Source organism: Balaenoptera acutorostrata, chromosome 5, assembly GCF_949987535.1.
Source record: "Balaenoptera acutorostrata chromosome 5, mBalAcu1.1, whole genome shotgun sequence".
NCBI lineage: Eukaryota > Metazoa > Chordata > Mammalia > Artiodactyla > Balaenopteridae > Balaenoptera > Balaenoptera acutorostrata.
In genome coordinates this window covers 111,573,377-111,595,177 of record NC_080068.1, presented here as the reverse complement: position 1 = coordinate 111,595,177, position 21,801 = coordinate 111,573,377, and the positions used below count along the sequence as shown (strand labels likewise).

The window sequence follows — 21,801 nt, the reverse complement described above, 5'->3', positions numbered from 1 at the left end:
AAACGTAGTTCTAGCTTAGTTATGTTAACATTAGTACAAACCTCCATAAAGTTCTTCTTTCCTCCAATAATACAAAACACTTCCTGCGGCTGCTGTGAATGTCTCTGTGTTGCACGGGTGCGGTGGACTTTTGAGATGTAATTGGCTTTTGGCAACCAAAAAATGCCTTCTTTGGAGATAGTTACCTAAGAGCGGATCTCTTCATTGTTCAGATATTTACTGATCTTTGATTGTTTCCTTTTTCTTGCAGTAACTGAGATGACACATTTTGCATAAAGTGCCTCATCAGGTAATTGATCTATTTCTACTTTTATGTAAGTTTGTATGGAAGGTATTTTTAAAGAATATTGCTGTGGTTAGAGCTACACTGAGTGTTTTGGCTTAGAATGTTCTGTTATGAGGAAACAATTTGAGTACTGTTTTACTGATCAAGACCTAGCTGCAAGGGTCTTTTAATTCCTAGTACTGTTACAACAACTCTCTCTAAGCAAGAAAAAGTAGGTGAATCAAAAATGCTTAGACCCTCCCTCCTATAAGCAGATCTGAGTAGGAAATGAGCCAATGAGAAGTAAGCTCAGCATTTTAAAAAAATATTCATTTATTTATTTGTTTATCTATTTAGGCTGCGCTGGGTCTTAGTTGCCGCATGTGGGCTTCTTAGTTGCGGCATGCATGTGTGATCCAGTTCGATTGAAACTGGGCACCCTATTTGTACACAGATTCCCAGAAAATCCTACTTGCTTTAATATACACACATATGTTAAAAAACTAGCAAAAACCAGCAAGTAGCTTTGCTGTTAGAAGCAAAAAACACAATAATTCTTTCGTTTGGACATCAGTAAGTAGCCTTGCCAGGGCAAGGCCTCAAAAAGTTGCTGTGAGCCTCACTTGTTCCTCTCCATGGAAGTCTTTAGTAAAAGGCGAAAGATTTATTCGATCTGAAGAGAAATTGATATGACAGGAGGAGATGGAGCAGTGAGGAACAGGCCCTGGCAGGCCTGCAAGGGGCTTGTGCCTTGGTTTCAAGGCAGAGTGGATGCAGTTGGTATACCATGACCCTTTTATTTGAATGTTAATGATGCAGAAATCCAACCTGACCTCTGAATTTTCACTAGACCAGAGCCTTAGCATCAGGGCTATCAAATCATGGTCCCTAAAGTGTCATCTTCATGGTATCTGCTATAGGAGAAGACAGCTGGGACAAAGGTTGATAAAATGGGGGGAGAACAATAGTGTCACTTCTTATTTTGTCTGCAGAACCCATTTCACTTTTTTAAAGTATCTGCTATTGAGTGCTCACTTTGATCTGCCCTCCTGCGTGGTTAGGAGGACTCAGAATAGCTCCTCCCCATCCTTAATTTCTCTAGCTAGCTCAGAGGTATTTGGAACAAGATTGCACTGAGAGCCCTCATTACTGAGTTTTGATCTGTTACTCTGAGAGGACCTTATGGATTTCAACTGTTACTGTGAGAGAATGTTCTGGATTCAGTTGTTACTCTGAGAGAACATTCCAGATTTGAACACTGGAAGCTTTCTTCAAAACTGTGTTGAGTTTCATTATGATGTCGTCATTCTTTCATTGAGAAAAACATAGAATAATGAGAAAACGTGGCATAAGAGAAAACACGCGGGAAATTGAGTCTTGGCTCCTAATAGCTTTATGACTTTTACTGATTCTGGGGCTTGGTTTCCTTATTTGTAAAGCTGGTTGCACTAATTATTGCTGTGGAAGTAGATTCGGTGAGAAGGTGAAAATTATCTAAAAGAAATATGGTCCAAAAATGTGGTTTATTCCTTCCAAGCGTACTTGTGTTTTACCTCTGTCCGGTGCTCTGCTGGTTGAGAAGCAGCATGGTCCGAAAAAGGATCGCTTTCCTCTTCAGCACTCCACAGCTTCCCATCTTCATTCATCTCTTAAGCCTAACACTATCAATATGTGTATCACTGCCCCTTATCTCCACTTACCTGATTCTACTTGTGGGGAAGAAGAAAACTGAATGGCAAAAATAAAATTATAAAGTCATGTGGAGAATTGTAATGTTGGTGACATTCTAAAATTCTAGGGATGATTATATACTTTTTTAGTCTTCTCTTTAAAACATTTCCAAACTTACTTCCAATGTAAAAAAATAATCAGAAAATATACATTGAATGGATATATAAATGGCTTATAAAAGTTACCACAGGTGAAAATCATCCTTTCTAAATGCAATGTAACCATCCTTCCTAAAGGCAATTAAAGTTATTTTCCTTTTTTGTGATTTCAAGAGTATTCAAATTATCCTTTATGTATCAGATTCTTTTTATTTTTCTTTTGGGCCTGGAATCTTTAAAAGATGAAAACTTAGGAAGATTGTTTTAATAAACGTAGAGCCAAGGCTATGCATTTCATGAAGCATCTTTGCACTGTGAATAAACCCAATTCTTTATGGATCTTTATGGATTTTGTGAGCAGGGAGCACTGTTGGTTAAAGTTTGGCAAGGTTAACGAGGGGAAGGAAAGTGAGGTTATTCAATTAATTATTATTTCCTCATCTTTAAATTTTTAGTGATTACAAAGAAAACTCAGTCCTAAATAGAAAAATAAAATCAATCCATACTAAAATAACATTTCTATTGGTTTTTGATGTGACATAGTGATACATGGATAATTACTTAGAAATAGCAAAGTAATTTTCAGCTCTTTTATGTCGGCTTCTCTGTAACCAAAACATCCAATTTTTTGCTCAGTTTAGGTAGATCCCTCCTTAACCAAAAAAGTTTCTGTCAGATTCAAAACCAAAATGGAAAGTAAGAGAGGATGATCAAATTCATTTCTATTTGGCAGACAGTTAAAACTGACTTTCTTCTAGGCCTTAATCTTTTTTTCCATTTCACATCTTGGCATCTCAACACTTTGCTATCTAAAAACAAGACACATTCCTTCCTTTCCCAGAGTACTAGAGTGCTTTGCTCCAGAAACAAAAACCAAGTAAGTGCTTCCAAATGCTTAGCTCCTCTTTCCCGTACTTGTTAAAACTTTCAGCTGGGATGCCAGTCTGACTCCAGGCCACAAGAGTAGTTGGGCCAGTCACGGAGAAGTATGTCAGCACCGGCATGCATTGTCAGGAAGGGCATGTGTGGCCTGATGCTGACAAAGGTGGGCCTCCAGATAGCCTCTTTCTTCATGACCATAGCTACATCTTAACTGTTCCCACCCAATGTAAATCACAGTTGGGGCCTTGGGCTAATTCTGTGTGCCTGTGAAAATGTATTATTTACCTTGAAACTATGTATGTAGGACCTTTCAGCGTTGAAAATTATTTTCGCTACTGGTTGAGGACTTTCTTCTTTCAGTGTTGAACCTAACTCTTGCATCCGATTCTCAAATAATCAGATGACAGTTTTATAAAATGGGGATTTGTTTTGGCAAAACTGTAAGCTCAACATTGAAATGCAGCTGGTTTTGCTTCTTACAGTCTAGTTTATCTCCAGAATTTAGTTGATGCTCTAGAAGTTAAAATAGATGTGAATTAGCAGCAGAACATGTAGCATCAGACTTCGCTTTGTCTGATACTAACTGAATTAGTGATTAATTATGTTTAGAAAGTGATTTGAGCAGCTTTGAAGATCATGAAGTTGTCTATATGGGTGTTTCTCACAAGGAAAGTAGGAGTTGTAGTGATTCTAACCATCACAAAGTAACTGGGGTGGTATTTGTAAGAGAGTTTAAGATCCAGTAGTATAAAATGATGATTGTGTATTAATCAGAGAATATCACCTCCAAAAAAAAGGGGCCATAAGTAAGCAGAATGGATAGTAACCCAAGGAAGTCAGAGTGAAATAACCTTATCTCAGTGGCTAAACTAAGGGTGGGGATCTCTAACAAATGGTGGAAACGGGACAGTTATACTGAGTGCTCACCTGCTGGCCTTTGCTCCTCATTGGGCCTCTGACACCAGTGCTGGTGTCACATTTGTGTGTCTGTGTGTGTGTGTGCATGCATGCATATTGGGTAGTCCCAAAAAGAAAACCAAAGCAATAATAGATTTGGCATTAGGTAATGATTAATTCAGAAATTAATTTTTCTGCATTGCAATCTGTTGGCTTTTTGTATTTTAAAGTTTGCTATGTGTATGTCAGTGAGGGAGTTGGTAATTGGAAATGGACCTCTGAGTAGGGGAAGGGAGAAGTGGTCCATAAAGACTTCTAGGAGGAAATGATTCTTGAGCTGAATCTTGAAATATTATGAGGATTAGATCTGGTTAATATGGGAAGGAAGAATATTTTAGGTTGAGGAAATGGCATGTAAACAAATAAACACATAAAAAGGCGAGTGAGAGTGATCATTTGGGCAATAGCAAATAGGTAGGGAAAGGGTATGGGGTATGACAGGAAATAATATAAGATGGAGACAGAAGTCAGATGATGTAAACCCATGAGTGGTGTGCTCTAGCAAGCTGAATTTTATCCTGAAAGAATGGAGAACCATTTAAGCAGAAGGACATAGTCATACCCTGATATGACTTTGGTAGAAGTGTGGAAGATTGATTAGAGAGTATCAAGTTGGAATTAGATAAGTTATAATAATTTATGAAGGAAATGATAAGGCAACAACATTCTCCTAAACAAATGCAAAAAAATTGTTATCAAAACTTCCCGAAGTAAATATTGGAATAGTTAATTTTTTGTGCTTTTATGTCAAAGCAATATTTTGGTTTCTAACAATGATAGTTTAAATATATTCCTAATTCATTTTCATGTGTGTTAGAAATGACTAGTAAATATGCTAAATAGTTATGGAATTAATATTTTGAATGCTTTTGTGATTCTTAGATGTATATGTTTTTGCATTATTATTTTCTGAAGTTTCAGAAATATAATTTCAGTGTCATTCAACTTCACTGAAGATGTACAAATATCCCAAGAGACCTCTTTTATTCTAATTTGTCTTAGTTTTGAGTCTTTTGCTCAAGTTGAAAAAGGTAAAAATTTTCAGATTTCAAAAGAAAACAAAAATTAAATAACACAAATCTAACATGTTTGTCTTCCTGTTTCCTTCAAATCTAAGAAATAGATTGATATGACTATTTAAAAACCAGATAGTATTCCAGTACCACTTAATGCTGTTAAATAAAGCTTGACATTGAAATGAAAAGGGCCCTCTTAAAAAGTGAAGTTTTTTTTAGTTCTTGGAAGGTGTAATAATTAAATAAGACTGTTTCATATGTTAAAGGATTTTGATTTTCTAACTGCAGTACACTTTGTTTCTTTGAAAAGTATTTACATTTGAGAAGATTTCTTTTGTTTGTTTTGTGAAAGTATTAATTCTGAAAACAGATATGGCTATTATTTATATTTAAGAAAACCTCACACAAAAAGTGAAATTGTAGATTTTTGTTTACATTCACAAAGAGTAGTTCTTTTTGTAAAAAAAGGTGTTTGAACTGATGTCTAAATGTTAATATATTTTTAAATGCAATGGGGGCTTACAAGAATATTTCGACAACTGATAGAAGAAACAAAGTGCAAAATCATGGAATGCCTGGATAGCACATACCATTAGTCACTATCTGCTTGGCTCATGTATATATTACTTATTTTGTGAAACCACCAACACGTATGACACCAGCATATGTTTACCATATGCTTTTTTATCCTTGAGTTTGTTTCCTGAACAGTACACACTGTCCTTAACACAGAATGTATTTAAAATATGGTAAATGGGTCATCACGATAGTAATTCCAAACAAATTCTGCTAAAGGACAACAAAGTATAACATTAAGAGATACAGAAGAGATATTCTTTCACCAAATGAGACCCCCATGTCCCTTAAATTATTCCTCCTATCTATGTTTTGGTATTTTCCATTGAGACACTTTGTCCTTTAAGACAGAGATTTCAGCTTAGCATTTTCCTGAAGATTTGTAGGAGATTATAAAAGGATCCAAATACGAAATGTTTTATCCATACTACGTACTTTTTCTGATCCATTATAAACACACAGGCATATCAGGGAAAAGTGGGCCTCTGTGGGTCTCAGTCTTTTTTTTCCTGAAAACAAGCTTTAAGTAGGACTGTATCAAAATCAGGTGCATCCAATCACCATGGAAATATTTTTGTAATTGCTTCCTGGAGGAGCTGCAGAGACATTTGTAGTCATATATATATATATACACGTGTCTAGGTTTTCCAAATTTGGACTCTTTTGGAACACAATACCAAAGGCCAAATCCATTAACCATGGATAGAACAGAAGTCTCTACACAGCAAAAGATCTCTGAGACTCAGCCAGTGACTTCCTAATTTTAAACTATAGCAAAGTTCAAATTTGTCCAGAATTTAACTTTTTAGGTAAACAATTTTTAGAAAAATCTTATAAAAAGACTATCAAAACCTCCCTGACTTCATGTTTAGCCTTACAGACTGAAAGCCTTGGTGAAGGAAAGGAATGAAATAACATAAGAGGAAGGGGGGGGGGCGGGAAATAGGAGGGAACAGAGAGTAAGTAAAGAGAGAAGAGGTGAGGCTTGTCGCCAGCAAAGGACTCAGGTGTCAAACTAGAGTTTACCTAACACTGGTCAAAGGATCCAGCCAAAGGGAGACCTCAAACCAGAGGTAACTTGCTGGTAGAAGGAAGCCATAAAGATGTTCTGTCTGGCACAATTTGATTATTTTCAATGAAAGAACTGCCCTTTAAACTCTTCCTTTGTTTCTTTTGTTATTTGGTAAGAATTTCTCCACCTGTGTCTATACACGAAAACACAAATAACCAAGCCACACAATGGCATCTTGCCAATATATTTTATGAATTTATTGGCACTCATTTTGATTCGTGAACTCATTTTATGTTTTAGGGTTTTAAAAATGTTAATATGTCCCAGGCTCCCAATTTATTTGAAAACTGAGTTTTGTGTCATAATGTCTCCAATGCTTACTTGTATGTGAACTTAATATCTTACAAATGGCATATCCTTAACTTAGCAGGTGGTGTAGCTTTCTGGGTATTGTGGGTTAGTTTCCCCAAGGCTGGTACTTTTCTTTATAGTTTTTCGTTTTCTTCCACGCCTTTTTCTTGATTTGAAAACTTTGTTATATTTAAATGTCCAGAGGAGACTAGGTCCTAGTAGACGTCTCTATACTCTGCAAAATTGCATTAAGGGAGTACATTTACTAATTTACGGAAGTGAGGTAGCTAAAATGGTTTGTTCCTTCTGCACATCACTAAACTGATGGCAATTATTATTACTAAGGCAAAGAAATCAATGCTCAAGCAATCACATTGTTAATACAGACCCAAAGATCCTCTCAAAGAGATAATCCACCCAGGCCATCGGGGGCCCTCTGAAGTTTCCTTCCCACCCTGGGTGGCTGTTCTATGCAGTAAATTAGATTTGAGATCAGTACATCTCTTTCCTTCAGTTCTCTGTTTAGCCTTTCCTCACTCTCTCAATCTTTTCTGACATATATGTGAACACCTTCACAGCACTTTGGCATCTGAGACAGCTCAGATTAATGTAAATGTAGTGATTTCCTAGGTTTTATAGCTAGTAAATGGTGCAGTTGGGCTTAGACCTATGGTCAAAGAGAATTCTTTCATGTTGAAAATGTTAGAAGTCCATTCACCTTTCCTCTAGCATTGAATGTCCATTCTGGTGACCACCAACATTCTAACATGCAAGATTTATTAAAAAATGCCATTCTCTTCTCCATCCATATCATTTTACATCATGTGACTTAAACATTTCTTAACAGGCTTCCCACTTCTTTTTTCAGGCTATTCATAAAAATGAGTATGTAGGAAAATGAGACTTTGGGCATAATTGTGTCTATTTATAGTATATCTATTGTGTGATAACTGAATTGCTTGTTTAAAATATATGGTGCTTACAGGGACCCCCTCCCTCTGGGAGAAATATTCTTCCCCCTCAAATATCAGTGTCGGCCACGTGACTAGTTGTAACAAATGGAATATGAGCAGAATGGACACATCCCGGATCTGAGCAGAGGTTTCAGAGCCGTACATCATGCTGCCGTTGTTCTTTTCCTGTAGAAAAGCATTTCCCAAATTGGGGCCACTCTTTCTGCCTGGATTTGGGAATAAAGACTTGGGGCAACAGCTACCTCATAGCCAACATGCCACATGAGTGAGAAATAAACCTTGGTTGTAAGTCACTGAGGTTTGGAGGTCGGTTATCACAACATTATAATATAGCAAATGCTGACTAACCACGTATAATGCATGTCAGTGGGGCCACTGGTTTCACACACAATGGCTTTTGATACATTTCTTGTGGGTAATTTTGATACCCATATATTTCTAAATTAATTAGAATTTGTTAGAGCAGCTATTTTGCCAACAGCTAAAGTTATTCTTTTATATTGCTATTCACTGATTTTTTTCATTTTTTATATTTTTATTTTTTAATTTTTAAATTTAATTTTATTTATTTTTTTATTCAGCAGGTTCTTATTAGTCATCAGTTTTATACACATCAGTGTATACATGTCAATCCCAATCGCCCAGTTCATCACACCCCCACCCCCACCCCCAACCCCACGGCTTTCCCCCCTTGGTGTCCATACATTTGTTCTCTACATCTGTGTCTCAACTTCTGCCCTGCAAACCAGTTCATCTGTACCATTTTTCTAGGTTCCACATACATGCATTAATATATGGTATTTGTTTTTCTCTTTCTGACTTACTTCACTCTGTATGACAGTCTCTAGATCCATCCACGTCTCAACAAATGACCCAATTTCTTTCCTTTTTATGGCTGAGTAATATTCCATTGTATATATGTACCACCTCTTCTTTATCCATTCATCTGTTGATGGGCATTTAGGTTGCTTCCATGACCTGGCTATTGTAAATAGTGCTGCAGTGAACACTGGGGTGCATGTGTCTTTTTGAATTATGGTTTTCTCTGGGTATATGCCCAGTAGTGGGATTGCTGGATCATATGGTAATTCTATTTTTAGTTTTTTAAGGAACCTCCATACTGTTCTCCCTAGTGGCTGTACCAATTTACATTCCCACCAACAGTGCAAGAGGGTTCCGTTTTCTCCACACCCTCTCCAGCATTTGTTGTTTGTAGATTTTCTGATGATGCCCATTCTAACTGGTGTGAAGTGATACCTCATTGTAGTTTTGATTTGCATTTCTCTAATAATTAGTGATGTTGAGCAGCTTTTCATGTGCTTCTTGGCCATCTGTATGTCTTCTTTGGAGAAATGTCTATTTAGGTCTTCTGCCCGTTTTTGGATTGGGTTGTTTGTTTTTTTAATATTGAGCTGCATGAGCTGTTTATATATTTTGGAGATTAATCCTTTGTCTGTTGATTCATTTGCAAATATTTTCTCCCATTCTGAGGGTTGTCTTTTCGTCTTGTTTATGGCTTCCTTTGCTGTGCAAAAGCTTTGAAGTTTCATTAGGTCCCATTTGTTTACTTTTGTTTTTATTTCCATTACTCTAGGAGGTGGATCAAAAAAGATCTTGCTGTGATTTATGTCAAAGAGTGTTCTTCCTATGTTTTCCTCTAAGAGTTTTATAGTGTCCGGTCTTACTTACATTTAGGTCTCGAATCCATTTTGAGTTTATTTTTGTGTATGGTGTTAGGGAGTGTTCTAATTTCATTCTTTTACATGTAGCTGTCCAGTTTTCCCAACACCAGTTATTGAAGAGACAGTCTATCTTTTCTCCATTGTCTATCTTTGCCTCCTTTGTCATAGATTAGTTGACCATAGGTGCGTGGGTTTATCTCTGGGCTTTCTATCTTGTTCCATTGATCTGTGTTTCTGTTTTTGTGCCAGTACCATATTGTCTTGGTTACTGTAGCTTTGTAGTATAGTCTGAAGTCAGGGAGTCTGATTCTTCCAGCTCCATTTTTTTCCCTCAAGACTGCTTTGGCTATTCGGGGTCTTTTGTGTCTCCATACAAACTTTAAGATTTTTTGTTCTAGTTCTGTGAAAAATGCCATTGGTAATTTGATAGGGAGTGCATTGAATCTGTAGATTGCTTCGGGTAGTATAGTCATTTTCACAATATTGATTCTTCCAATCCAAGAACATGGTATATCACTCCATCTGTTGGTATCATCTTTTTTTTTTTTTTTTTTAAAGGATTTTCTTATTTATTTATTTATTTATTTTTGGCTGTGTTGGGTCTTCGGTTCGTGCGAGGGCTTTCTCCAGTTGCGGCAAGCGGGGGCCACTCTTCATCGCGGTGCGGGGACCGCTCTTCATCGCGGTGCGCGGGCCTTTCTCTATCGCGGCCCCTCCCGTCGCGGGGCACAGGCTCCAGACGCGCAGGCTCAGCAATTGTGGCTCACGGGCCCAGCTGCTCCGTGGCATGTGGGATCTTCCCAGACCAGGGCTCGAACCCGTGTCCCCTGCATTAGCAGGCAGATTCTCAACCACTGCGCCACCAGGGAAGCCCTGTTGGTATCATCTTTAATTTCTTTCATCAGTGTCTTATAGTTTTCTGCATACAGGTCTTTTGTCTCCCTAGGTAGGTTTATTCCTAGGTATTTTATTCTTTTTGTTGCAATGGTGAATGGGAGTGTTTCCTTAATTTCTCTTTCAGATTTTTCATCATTAGTGTATAGGGATGCAAGAGATTTCTGTGCATTAATTTTGTATCCTGCAACTTTACCAAATTCATTGATTAGATCTAGTAGTTTTCTGGTGGCATCTTTAGGATTCTCTATGTATAGTATCATGTCATCTGCAAACAGTGACACTTTCAATTCTTCTTTTCCAATTTGTATTCCTTTTACTTCTTTGTCTTCTCTGATTGCTGTGGCTAGGATTTCCAATACTATGTTGAATAATAGTGGTGAGAGTGGACATCCTTGTTTTCTTCCTGATCTTAGAGGAAATGCTTTCAGTTTTTCACCATTGAGAATGATGTTTGCTGTGGGTTTGTCATATATGGCCTTTATTATCTTGAGGTAGGTTCCCTCTCTGCCCACATTCTGGAGAGTTTTTATCATAAGTCAGTGTTGAATTTTGTCAAAAGCTTTTTCTGCATCTATTGAAATGATCATATGGTTTTTATACTTCAGTTTGTTAATATGGTGTATCACATTGACTGATTTGCGTATATTGAAGAATCCTTGCATCCCTGGGTTAAATCCCACTTGATCATGGTGTATGATCCTTTTAATGTGTTGTTGGATTCTGTTTGCTAGTATTTTGTTGAGGATTTTTGCATCTATATTCATCAGTGATATTGGTCTGTAATTTTCATTTTTTGTGGTATCTTTGTCTGGTTTTGGTATCAGGGTGATGGTGGCCTTGTAGAATGAGTTTGGGAGTGTTCCTTCCTCTGCAATTTTTTGGAAGAGTTTGAGAAGGATGGGTGTTAGCTCTTCTCTAAATGTTTGATAGAATTCACCTGTGAAGCCATCTGGTCCTGGACTTTTGTTTGTTGGAAGTTTTTTTTTTATATATATATTCCATTTATAGTTATTATAAAATATTGGCTATATTCACTTTGTTGTGCAATACATCCTTGTAGATTATTTATTTATTTATTTATTTATTTATTTATTTATTTATTTATTTTTGGCTGTGATGGGTCTTCCTTGCTGTGCACGGACTTTCTATAGTTGGCGCGAGCTTGGGCTACTCTTCGTTGCGGTGCACGGGCTTCTCATTGCAGTGCGCGGGCTTCTCATTTCGGTGGCTTCTCTTGTTGCAGAGCACGGGCTCTAGGTGCACAGGCTCAGTAGTTGTGGCACACAGGCTTAGTTGCTCTGCGGCGTGTGGGATCTTCCCAGACCTGGGCTCGAACCCGTGTTCCCTGCATTGGCAGGCAGATTCTTAACCACTTCACCACCAGGAAAGCCCTGTTGGAAGATTTTTAATCACAGTTTCAATTTCATTACTTGTGATTGGTCTGTTCATATTTTCTATTTCTTCCTGGTTCAGTCTTGGAAGGTTATACCTTTCTAAGAATTTGTCCATTTCTTCCAGGTCGTCCACTTTGTTGGCATAGAGTTGCTTGTAATAGTCTCTTATGATGCTTTGTATTTCTGCAGTGTCCGTTGTAACTTCTCCTTTTTCATTTCTAATTTTATTGATTTGAGTCCTCTCCCTCTTTTCCTTGATGAGTCTGGCTAAATGTTTATCAATTTTGTTTATCTCTTCAAAGAACCAGCTTTTAGTTTTATTGATCTTTGCTCTTGTTTTCTTTGTTTCTATTTCATTTATTTCTGCTCTGATCTTTATGATTTCTTTCCTTCTGCTAACTTTAGGTATTGTTTGTTCTTCTTTCTCTAGTTCTTTAGGTGTGAGGTTAGATTGTTTATTTCAGGTTTTTCTTGCTTCCTGAGATAGGATTGTATCTCTATAAACTTCCCTCTTAGAACTGCTTTTGCTGCATCCCATAGGTTTTGGATTGTCGTGTTTTCATTATCATTTGTCTCTAGGCATTTTTTGATTTCCTCTTTGATTTCTTCAGTGATCTCTTGGTTACTTAGTAACGTATTGTTTAGCCTCCATGTGTTTGTGTTTTTTACTTTTTTTTCCCTGTAATTGATTTCTAACCTCATGGCGTTGTGGTTGGAAAAGATGCTTGATATGATTTCAGTTTTCTTAAATTTACTGAGGCTTGATTTGTGACCCAAGATGTGATCTATCCTGGAGAATATTCCATGTGCACTTGAGAAGAAAGTGAAATCTGCTGTTTTCCGATGTAATGTCCTATAAATATCCTTTAAATCTATCTGGTCTATTGTGTCATTTAAGGCTTGTGTTTCCTTATCACTTTTCTGTCTGGATGATCTGTCCATTGGTGTAAGTGAGGTGTTAAAGTCCCCCACTATTATTGTGTTACTGTTGATTTCCTCTTTTATAGCTGTTAGCATTTGCCTTATGTATTGAGGTGCTCCTATGTTGGGTGCATATATATTTATAATTGTTGTATCTTCTTCTTGGATTGATCCCTTGTTCATTATGTAGTGTCCTTCCTTGTCTCTTGTAACATTCTTTATTTTAAAGTCTACTTTATCTGATATGAGTATTGCTACTCCAGCTTTCTTTTGATTTACATTTGCGTGCAATATCTTTTTCCATCCCCTCACTTTCAGTCTGTATGTGTCCCTAGGCCTGAAGTGGGTCTCTTGTAGACAGCCTATATACGGGTCTTATTTTTGTATACATTCAGTGAGCCTGTGTCTTTTGTTTGGAGCATTTGATCCATTCACGTTTAAGGTAATTATCAATATGTATGTTCCTGTTACCATTTTCTTAACTGTTTTGGGCTTGTTTTATAGGTCCTTTTCTTCTCTTGTGTTTCCTGCCTAGAGAAGTTCCTTTAGCATTTGTTGTAGAGCTGGTTTGGTGGTGCTGAATTCTCTTAGCTTTTGCTTGTCTTAAAGTTTTTGATTTCTCAGATGAATCTGAATGAGAGCCTTGCTAGGTAGGGTATTCTTGGATGTAGGTTCTTCCCTCTCATCACTTGAAATATATCGTGCCACTGTCTTCTGGCCTGCAGAGTTTCTGCTGAGAAATCAGCTCATAACCTTACGGGGGTTCCCTTGTACGTTATTTGTTGCTTTTCTCTTGTTGCTTTTAATATTTTTTCTTTGTCTTTAATTTTTGTCCATTTGATTACTACGTGTCTCAGCGTGTTTTTCTTTGGGTTTATCCTTCCTGGGACTGTGTGCTTCCTGAATTGGATGACTGTTTCCTTTCCCATGTTAGGGAAGTTTTCAGCTATTGTCTCTTCAAATATTTTCTCAGGTCCTTTCTCTCTCTCTTCTCCTTCTGCGACCCATATAATGTGAATGTTGGTGCATTTAATATTGTCCCAGAGGTCTCGTAGACTATCCTCATTTCTTTGCATCCTTTTTTCTTTATTCTGGTCCATGGCAGTGATTTTCCCCATTCTTCTTCCAGCTCACTTATCCATTCTTCTGCCTGTTATTCTGCTATTGATTCCTTCTAGTGTATTTTTCATTTCATTTATTATATTGTTCATCTCTGTTTGCTTGTTCTTTAATTCTTCTAGGTCTTTGTTAAACATTTCTTGTATTTTCTCAATCTGTGCCTCCATTTTTTTTCTGAGATCTTGGATCATCTTTACTATCATTACTCTGAATTTTTTTCAGGTAGATTACCTATCTCCACTTAGTTGTTCTTCTGGGATTTTATCTTGTTCCTTCATCTAGGACATATTCCTCTGCAATCTCATTTTGTCTAAATTTCTGTGATTGCAGTTTCCGTTTGCTGGCTGCAGGGTTGTAGTTCTTCTTGCTTCTGCTGTCTGCCCCCTGGTGGATGAGGCTGTCTAAGAGGCTTGTGCAAGCTTCCTGGTAGGAGGGACTGTTACCTGGCCACTGGTGAGTGGAGCTGGGTCTTGTCCCTGTGGTGGGCAGGGTGATAAAGTCTTTTTCACTTGAGAGTAGGCCTTTGATATGGAGAATACACTGGAATTATTTCAAATTGTTACTTTTCTCCTCATTTTTCCAAAGACAAAATATTATTTTTCTTGGCTGTTTACCATGAGAACATGGTATTGTTCCTGGAGGTAAAACCCAAGAAAGGGTTCCTGCACCCCTACCAAGACTACAAGCTCTAGGATTTTCTCATTCTCAAGGTAGTCTACACTCCAAGCAGTTAATCAAATAAACATTTAAGTTCTCCTGCCAGTTTATGGATCCATTGGCTTTTGCTTTAGCTGAGTTGATCTCAGCTGTTTTTCTCTATATTTGCATGTGTTTCTCAATATGGAGGTAGAGGTTAGCCCTGTGATATCAATTCTCTTATGTGTCCAAGAAAAGTCATTGATTTTTTTTTTTTTTAATTTTATGTTGGAGTATAGTTGATTAACAGTGATGTGTTAGTTTCAGGTGTACAGCAAAGTGATTCAGTTATATATATACTTGTATCTATTCTTTTTCAATTTCTTTTCCAATTTAAGTTATTACAGAGTATTGTGCAGAGTTCCCTCTGCTCTACAGTGGGTCTTTGTTGGTTATCTATTTTAAATGTAGCAGTGTGTATATGTCAATCCCAAACTCCCAATCTATCCCTTTCCCCACTTCTCCCCCCACCCGCCCCCACCCCCAGTAATGATAAGTTCATTCTCTAAGTCTGTGAGTCTGTTTCTGTTTTGTAAATAAGTTTGTTTGTATCATTTTTTTTAGATTCTGCATATATAAACAATATCATATGGTATTTGTCTTTCTCTGTCTGACGTCACTTAATTATGATAATCTCCAGGTCCATCCATGTTGCTGCAAATGTCATTATTTCATTCCTTTTAAAAATTTTTTTAATTAATTAATTAATTTATTTATTTTTGGCTGCGTTGAGTCTTCGTTGTTGCACTCAGCCTTTCTCCAGTTGCGGCAAGCGGGGGTTACTCTGCGTTGCGGTGCGCGGGCTTCTCATTGCGCTGGCTTCTCTTGTTGTGGAGCACAGGCTCTAGGCACACAGGCTCAGTAGTTGTGGCACACGGGCTTAGTTGCTCCATGGCATATGGGATCTCCTCAGACCAGGGATCAAACCCATGTCCCCTGCATTGGCAGGTGGATTCTTAACCACTGTGTCACCAGGGAAGTCCCTATTTCATTCTTTTTAATGGCTGAGTAATATTCCTTTGTATATATGTACCAAATCTTCTTTATCCCTTCATCTGTTTATGGACATTTAGGTTGCTTCTGTGTTTTGGCTATTGTAAACAGCACTGCAATGAACATTGGGGTGTATATATCCTTTTGGACCATGTTTTTCTCTGCATATACGCCCAGGAGTGAGCCTATTGCTGGAATATGGTAGCGCTATTTTTAGTTTCTTAAGGAACCTTCATACTGTTCTCCATAGTGGCTGTACCAATTTACATTCCCACCAACAGTGTAGGAGTTTTCCCTTTTCTCCACCATTTATTGTTTGTAGACTTTTTGGTGATGGCCATTCTGACTGGTGTGAGGTGATATCTCACTGTAGTTTTGATTTGCATTTCTCTAATAATTAATGATGTTGAGCATCTTTTCATGTACCTTTTGGCCATCTGTATGTCTTCTTTGGAGAAGTGTCTATTTAGGTCTTCTACCCATTTTTTGATTGGGTTGTTTTGATATTGAGCCACATGAGCTGTTTGTAAATTTTGGAGATTAATTCCTTGTTGATTGTATTGTTTGCAAATATTTTCTCCCATTCTGTGAGTTGTCAGTTAGTTTTGTTTATGGTTTCCTTTGCTGTGCAAAAGCTTTTGTGTTTAATTAGGCCCCATTTGTTTATTTTTGTTTTTATTTCTGTTACTCTAGGCAATGGATCAAAAAAGACATTGCTGTGATTTATGTCAAAGAGTGTTCTACCTACATTTGCCTCTAAGAGTTTTATAGTGTGCAGTTTTACATTTAGGTCTTTAATCCATTTTGAGTTTATTTTTGTGTGTGTCGTTAAAAAATGTTCTAATTTCTTTTTTTGCATGTAGCTGTCCAGTTTTCCCAGCACCATTTATTGAAGAGACTGTCTTTTCTCCATTGTATAGTCTTGCCTCTTTTGTTGTAGATTAATTGACCATAGACTTCTCTCCTGTTCCATTGATCTATATTTCTGTTTTTGTGCCAGTACCATACTTTTTTGATGACTGTGGTTATGTAGTATAGTCTGAAGTCATGGATCCTGATTTCTCCAGCTCTGTTTTTCTTTCTCCAGGTTGCTTTGGCTATTCAGGGTCTTTTGTGTCTCCATACAAATTTAAAAATTTTTTGTTCTAATTCTGTGAAATGTGCCATTGGTAATTTGATAGAGATTGCATTGACTCTGTAGGTTCGCTTGGGTAGTAGAGTCATTTTAACAATATTCATTCTTCCAATCAAAGAACATGGTATTTCTTTCCATTTGTTTTTGTCATCTTCGATTTCTTTCATCAGCATCTTATAGTTTTCAGGGTACAGGTATTTTGCCTCCTAGATATTTTTTTATTGTTGATGCAGTGGTAAATGGGATTTTTCTTTAATTTCTCTTTCTAATCTTTTGTTGTTAGTGTATAGAAATGCAATGGATTTCTGTGTATTAATTTTGTATCCTGCAACTTTACTGAAATCATTGATGAGCTCTAGTAGTTTTCATCTTTTTCAGCTTTTTTTCTGGCCTGGAATGATTACTTCCAAGCTGAAGTCATGTCATAGCTGAAACCAGAAGTCAATATTTACTTTTTTTGATAAATAAAATAGCTGAGTGTTTCAATTCAGGACTCATTTTTCTTATTTAAAATAATCCTCACTATTGATAGCTTATAGAAAAAAATTACAAAGTCCATGAGGAAATTCATTGCCAAGAGAGAAAAGGCACACATACAACAAATGGCAGTATTTGTACTTGAGAAACTAGAAAAACCAGAATCCATTCTGAAAGGGACTTTAAAGCAAACATATTTAAAAGATCAGAGGATAAAAGGAATTCAGTAAGATCCATAAGAAAATTTTAAGACTATATGATAAAATGAACAAGAAGATTGTAAAAAGCATTAAATATAATTTTGGTAGCTAAAAGTGTAGGATTGAAATAATAAAAACTCAGTGGATCAGTTAAAGCATTGATTGATATAGATAACCAGAGAATTAGAAGATAAATCTGAAGAAGCCATTCAGAATGCAGCTCAGATATTTTTTTAAAAAGACAAATTATGATTTGTCCTAAAAAAATAAAAAGACAAATTATCTTCAAGGAAGACAAAATGAGAAGCTCTGCTATGTATCTAAAAGGAGTCCCAGGAGAGAATGGGAGAGAGAAAAAAGTCCTGATGTGATGGTTCCAAGTTTTTAGGAATTGTAAAAATATTTTGAGTCCCCTGTGATTGTAAAAGCATATCAAGTCTCTAGTAAGATAAATAAATGCAAATTCATTCCTTAAAAACATCACAGAAACTGCAGAACATTTGGAGAGAGAGTAAGAGGAACGTTTTAAAGGCTACTAGAGAGTCAAGACGGATTACATATAGATAGCAATCACAGTGGCAGAGTATTTCTTAGAAACGTCAATGGATCTCAGAAGATAAAGGACAAATATCTTTAAAGTACCGAGGGGAAATCTGTTTATTTAGATTTAGATACCTTTTCCACACAACTATCAAGAAAATGAAAAGGCAACCTATAGAATGGGAGAAAATATTTGCAAATCATGTATCTTATAAGGGGTTAATATATGAAGAACTGATGCAATTCAGTAGAAAAAATGATTTAAAAATTGGCAGAGGAACACACATGTTTCCAAAGAAGACATACAAAGGACTAAGAGGTACATGAAAAGGTGCTCAACATCACTAATCATCAGGGAAATGCAAATCAAAAGCACAATGAGGTATCACCTCACATCTGTTAGAATGTCTATTATGAAAAGACAAGAAATAACAAGTATTGGCAAAGATGTGGAGAAAAGGGAACACTTGTGCATTGCTGGTGGAAATGTAAATTGGTGCAGACAATATGGAAAACAGTATGGAAAAAAAAAAATTAAAAATAGAACTACCACATGATCCAGCAGTTCCACTTCTGGGTATTTATCTAAAGAATGCTCATTGCAGCAATATTTACAATAGCCAAGACATGGAAACAACCTAAGTATCCATCAATGGATGAATAGATAAAGAAAATTATATATATTTGTACATACACAGGAATATTATTCAGTCATATAAAAGATGGAAATCCTGCCATTCATGACAATAAGAAGGGACCTTGAGAGCATTATGCTAAGCGAACTAAGTCAGACAGAGAAAGACAAGTACTGTGGGATCTCACACATGCAACCTAAAAAGCCCAAACTCATGGATACAGAGAACAGATTGGTGGTTGCCCGAGGCAGGAGATGGGAGGTTGGCAAAATGAGCGAAGATGATCTTCTAGTTATAAATAAATCTGGGGTTGTAAATGTACAGCATGGTGACTGTAGTTACGAGTACTGTATTATATATTTGAAAGTTGCTGAGAGAGTAGATCTTAAAAGTTTTCATCACAATAAAAAAAGTTGTAACTATGTGTGGTGATAGATGTTAACTAAACTTATTTTGGCAGTCATTTTGCAGTATATGCATATATCAAATCATTATGTTGTACACCTAAACTAATACAAAATAATTTTTTGTAATGTACAGCATGGTGACTGTAGTTACGAGTACTGTATTATATATTTGAAAGTTGCTGAGAGAGTAGATCTTAAAAGTTTTCATCACAATAAAAAAATTGTAACTATGTGTGGTGATAAATGTTAACCAAACTTATTTTGGCAGTCATTTTGCAATATATGCATATATCAAATCATTTTGTTGTACACCTAAACTTATACAAAATATATGTAAATTATATCTCAATTAAAACAAGATTCCACATATAGAGAGATCTCACACACACACACAAAGAAAAACTTTTCACATCTTTTGCCATTTTTTTTTACGCTTTTAATATCTAATGATCAGGAAGATGTGTAATAATTTAAAAGTAACTATATACAGTAACACTTAAAACTGAATTTGTATCATATTAAACACAACTGTACCTACATACATTTGAAAGGTGATGATGTAAGTCCTTCTCTATAATATATATGTCATATGTGTAATGTGTAACATGTAATAGATGTTTAACATATACTAAAATACATTTTATTGTCAATCAATGGCCAGAGCTTAGTGCTTGAACATAATCATGGACCATTTGCCACAATTACTCACCCACAATATTTTTTAAAACTGTAACTTGACAGCCTCTCATGGCTCTGTTTTGAAGCTTGTTTCTTACAGTCCTGGTAGTATATTATTTTATGCTGAGTTTCAGCCATATTGGTCAACATACCTTCAAATTATAGTATTTTCCAGCCTTTGCACATTCTAACAGATATCCCTGGTCCCCAGCTGCTGTGATTTGCTCTGGTGGAGACTCAGGCTGTTTTAAGAGACAGTGTAGTTCTGGAATGTAGGACTGACTTTGGATCTCAGTGCAGCATACATGCAATTGGCTAAGGATCAGAGTTTTGGCTGCATGGATAGATCTGGGTCCTCTGAGAGCAATTCTAATTTCAGGTATCTTAGATGTTGGAGGATATTGCCAAAATATTTTTTATTCCTTAAAAACACTCAGATTCCCCCTCCCCTGCCACTTTTTCAGTCTAATAAATCCCAAAGGAGCCTTAAAAATAAAATATATTTTCAAAACAAAATGTGTTCTCTCAATCATAGGAGAAACAGCTGTTTCTCACTGGGTCATTCAGTCAGAATATATCCATGAAATATATATATATGTGTATATATATATATATATATATATATATATATATATATATTTCACTTTTTGAGAGGGTGCAAGTAATATATGTGTTATACTTTTAGCCACACCTTTGTTTGCTCTGAGATTAAAGAATATATGTGATTTCCTTAGAAATATACAAGCTCAGGAAAAACCCTCATGATAACAAATCCTTGCCCAGCCATCAGCTTCTTCTTATATGCTGTGAATGCAGTTTCCTGAGGAACAACTTTCAGGAAAATGTGCTATTCTTTGATGTCTTAATTTCTTATCTTTGAATCTCCGAACAGTTTTTAGAAATTCAAGGCATGTCAACTCTTTTCAGCTCATTAATTCAACAAATTTGGTTGATCTCTATGCCAGGCACTGTGATAGTTGGTGGGGATTCCCTGATGACTCTGAAAGAAATAGTCCATAGCCATGCAACATTAAGTTCTCAATGCCCTTGATACCAGATTCTTGGCTTCAATGGAAAACTTTACTTCTTTTTAAAAACTATCAGTGGTCTCTCCTCTCTTATTTTTTGAGCCAGATTCCTCACACACAGCAGCAGTCATCTCCCCCATCGTAGCTCAGCCTGATCGTTCTGAAGGACTTTCTATTGCTGGACTGTATCTATATAGCTGGTGGCAGAATGGTTCTAAAACAGGAATACAGGGGCATCATTTTTCTAAACAGATAAGTCAGTGATACCTCTTAGTACAAACACAGCATTGCGAACAACAGAAGACCAGAAGTATCAGTTGCTCTGTTTTGGGTAAAGTGGGAGATAGGCATTTTTGCAGTACAGCTCAGTGGAAAGAACTTGGACATTAGAGTTTTTTCTAAATCTTTCATAGAGCTATATGAGCTTGGACAATGTCTTCTTTTGTCTTTTGTTTCTTCATATGGCAAATGGGAATAATATTACCTGGCTTATATGGTTGAGTATTTATTCAGAAATGGTACAATGCAGCAATAGTGGATAGTAACTATTATATATAAAAATATGTACATTTTATCTTATAATATGACTTATGGAATCAATATTGATTAACTAGGGCACAGCTCTACTTGCCGTGGATATGCTATGGATATGTATTATTTTACACCTTTTAACCTCTGATCTGCTCCAGCAACAAAATATGCTGCTAGTTCCATGCTCTGTCATGCAAATAAACACGGAATGCCCACAGTATTTAGCGTAAGCTGGTCTTCTAATACTTAATATGAAAATCATTGCACTTATAGCTACCAAAATTTAGCTTTCCTTTTTCTTAAACATGGAGAATTTTTAAAAACCAATTTCAGACCTGAAAGACACCTCAGTTTTTGTATCTAGTACTGGCTTTTGTCCAAATGTCATGTAAGGAATTTATTAATATTACTATAATACTTCAGAGGACTGTGGAATGTACATTCTAGGCGAATTTTTTAGGCTCTGTAGGGGGGGGAGGGAAAGAGCAGAGATGATGGTGGGATAGAATTCTCTTCTCTGCAGGAGGGAGAAAGAGAATTTTCTTTATGCCACTCTTTCATGTTGAGGCCTGCACTGCTGTGCCCATAGCATCCTAACATAATATT

General features: G+C 36.5%; 1 non-coding gene across 1 annotated transcript; it reads right to left on the bottom strand.

Annotated features, from left to right (window-relative positions):
• Positions 1–844: 844 nt before the first annotated feature.
• On the bottom strand, positions 845–955 carry LOC114239005 (U5 spliceosomal RNA). The gene has a single exon (XR_003624218.1). It is a non-coding gene; the product is annotated as a U5 spliceosomal RNA (small nuclear RNA).
• Between the last annotated feature and the right edge of the window lie 20,846 nt (positions 956–21,801).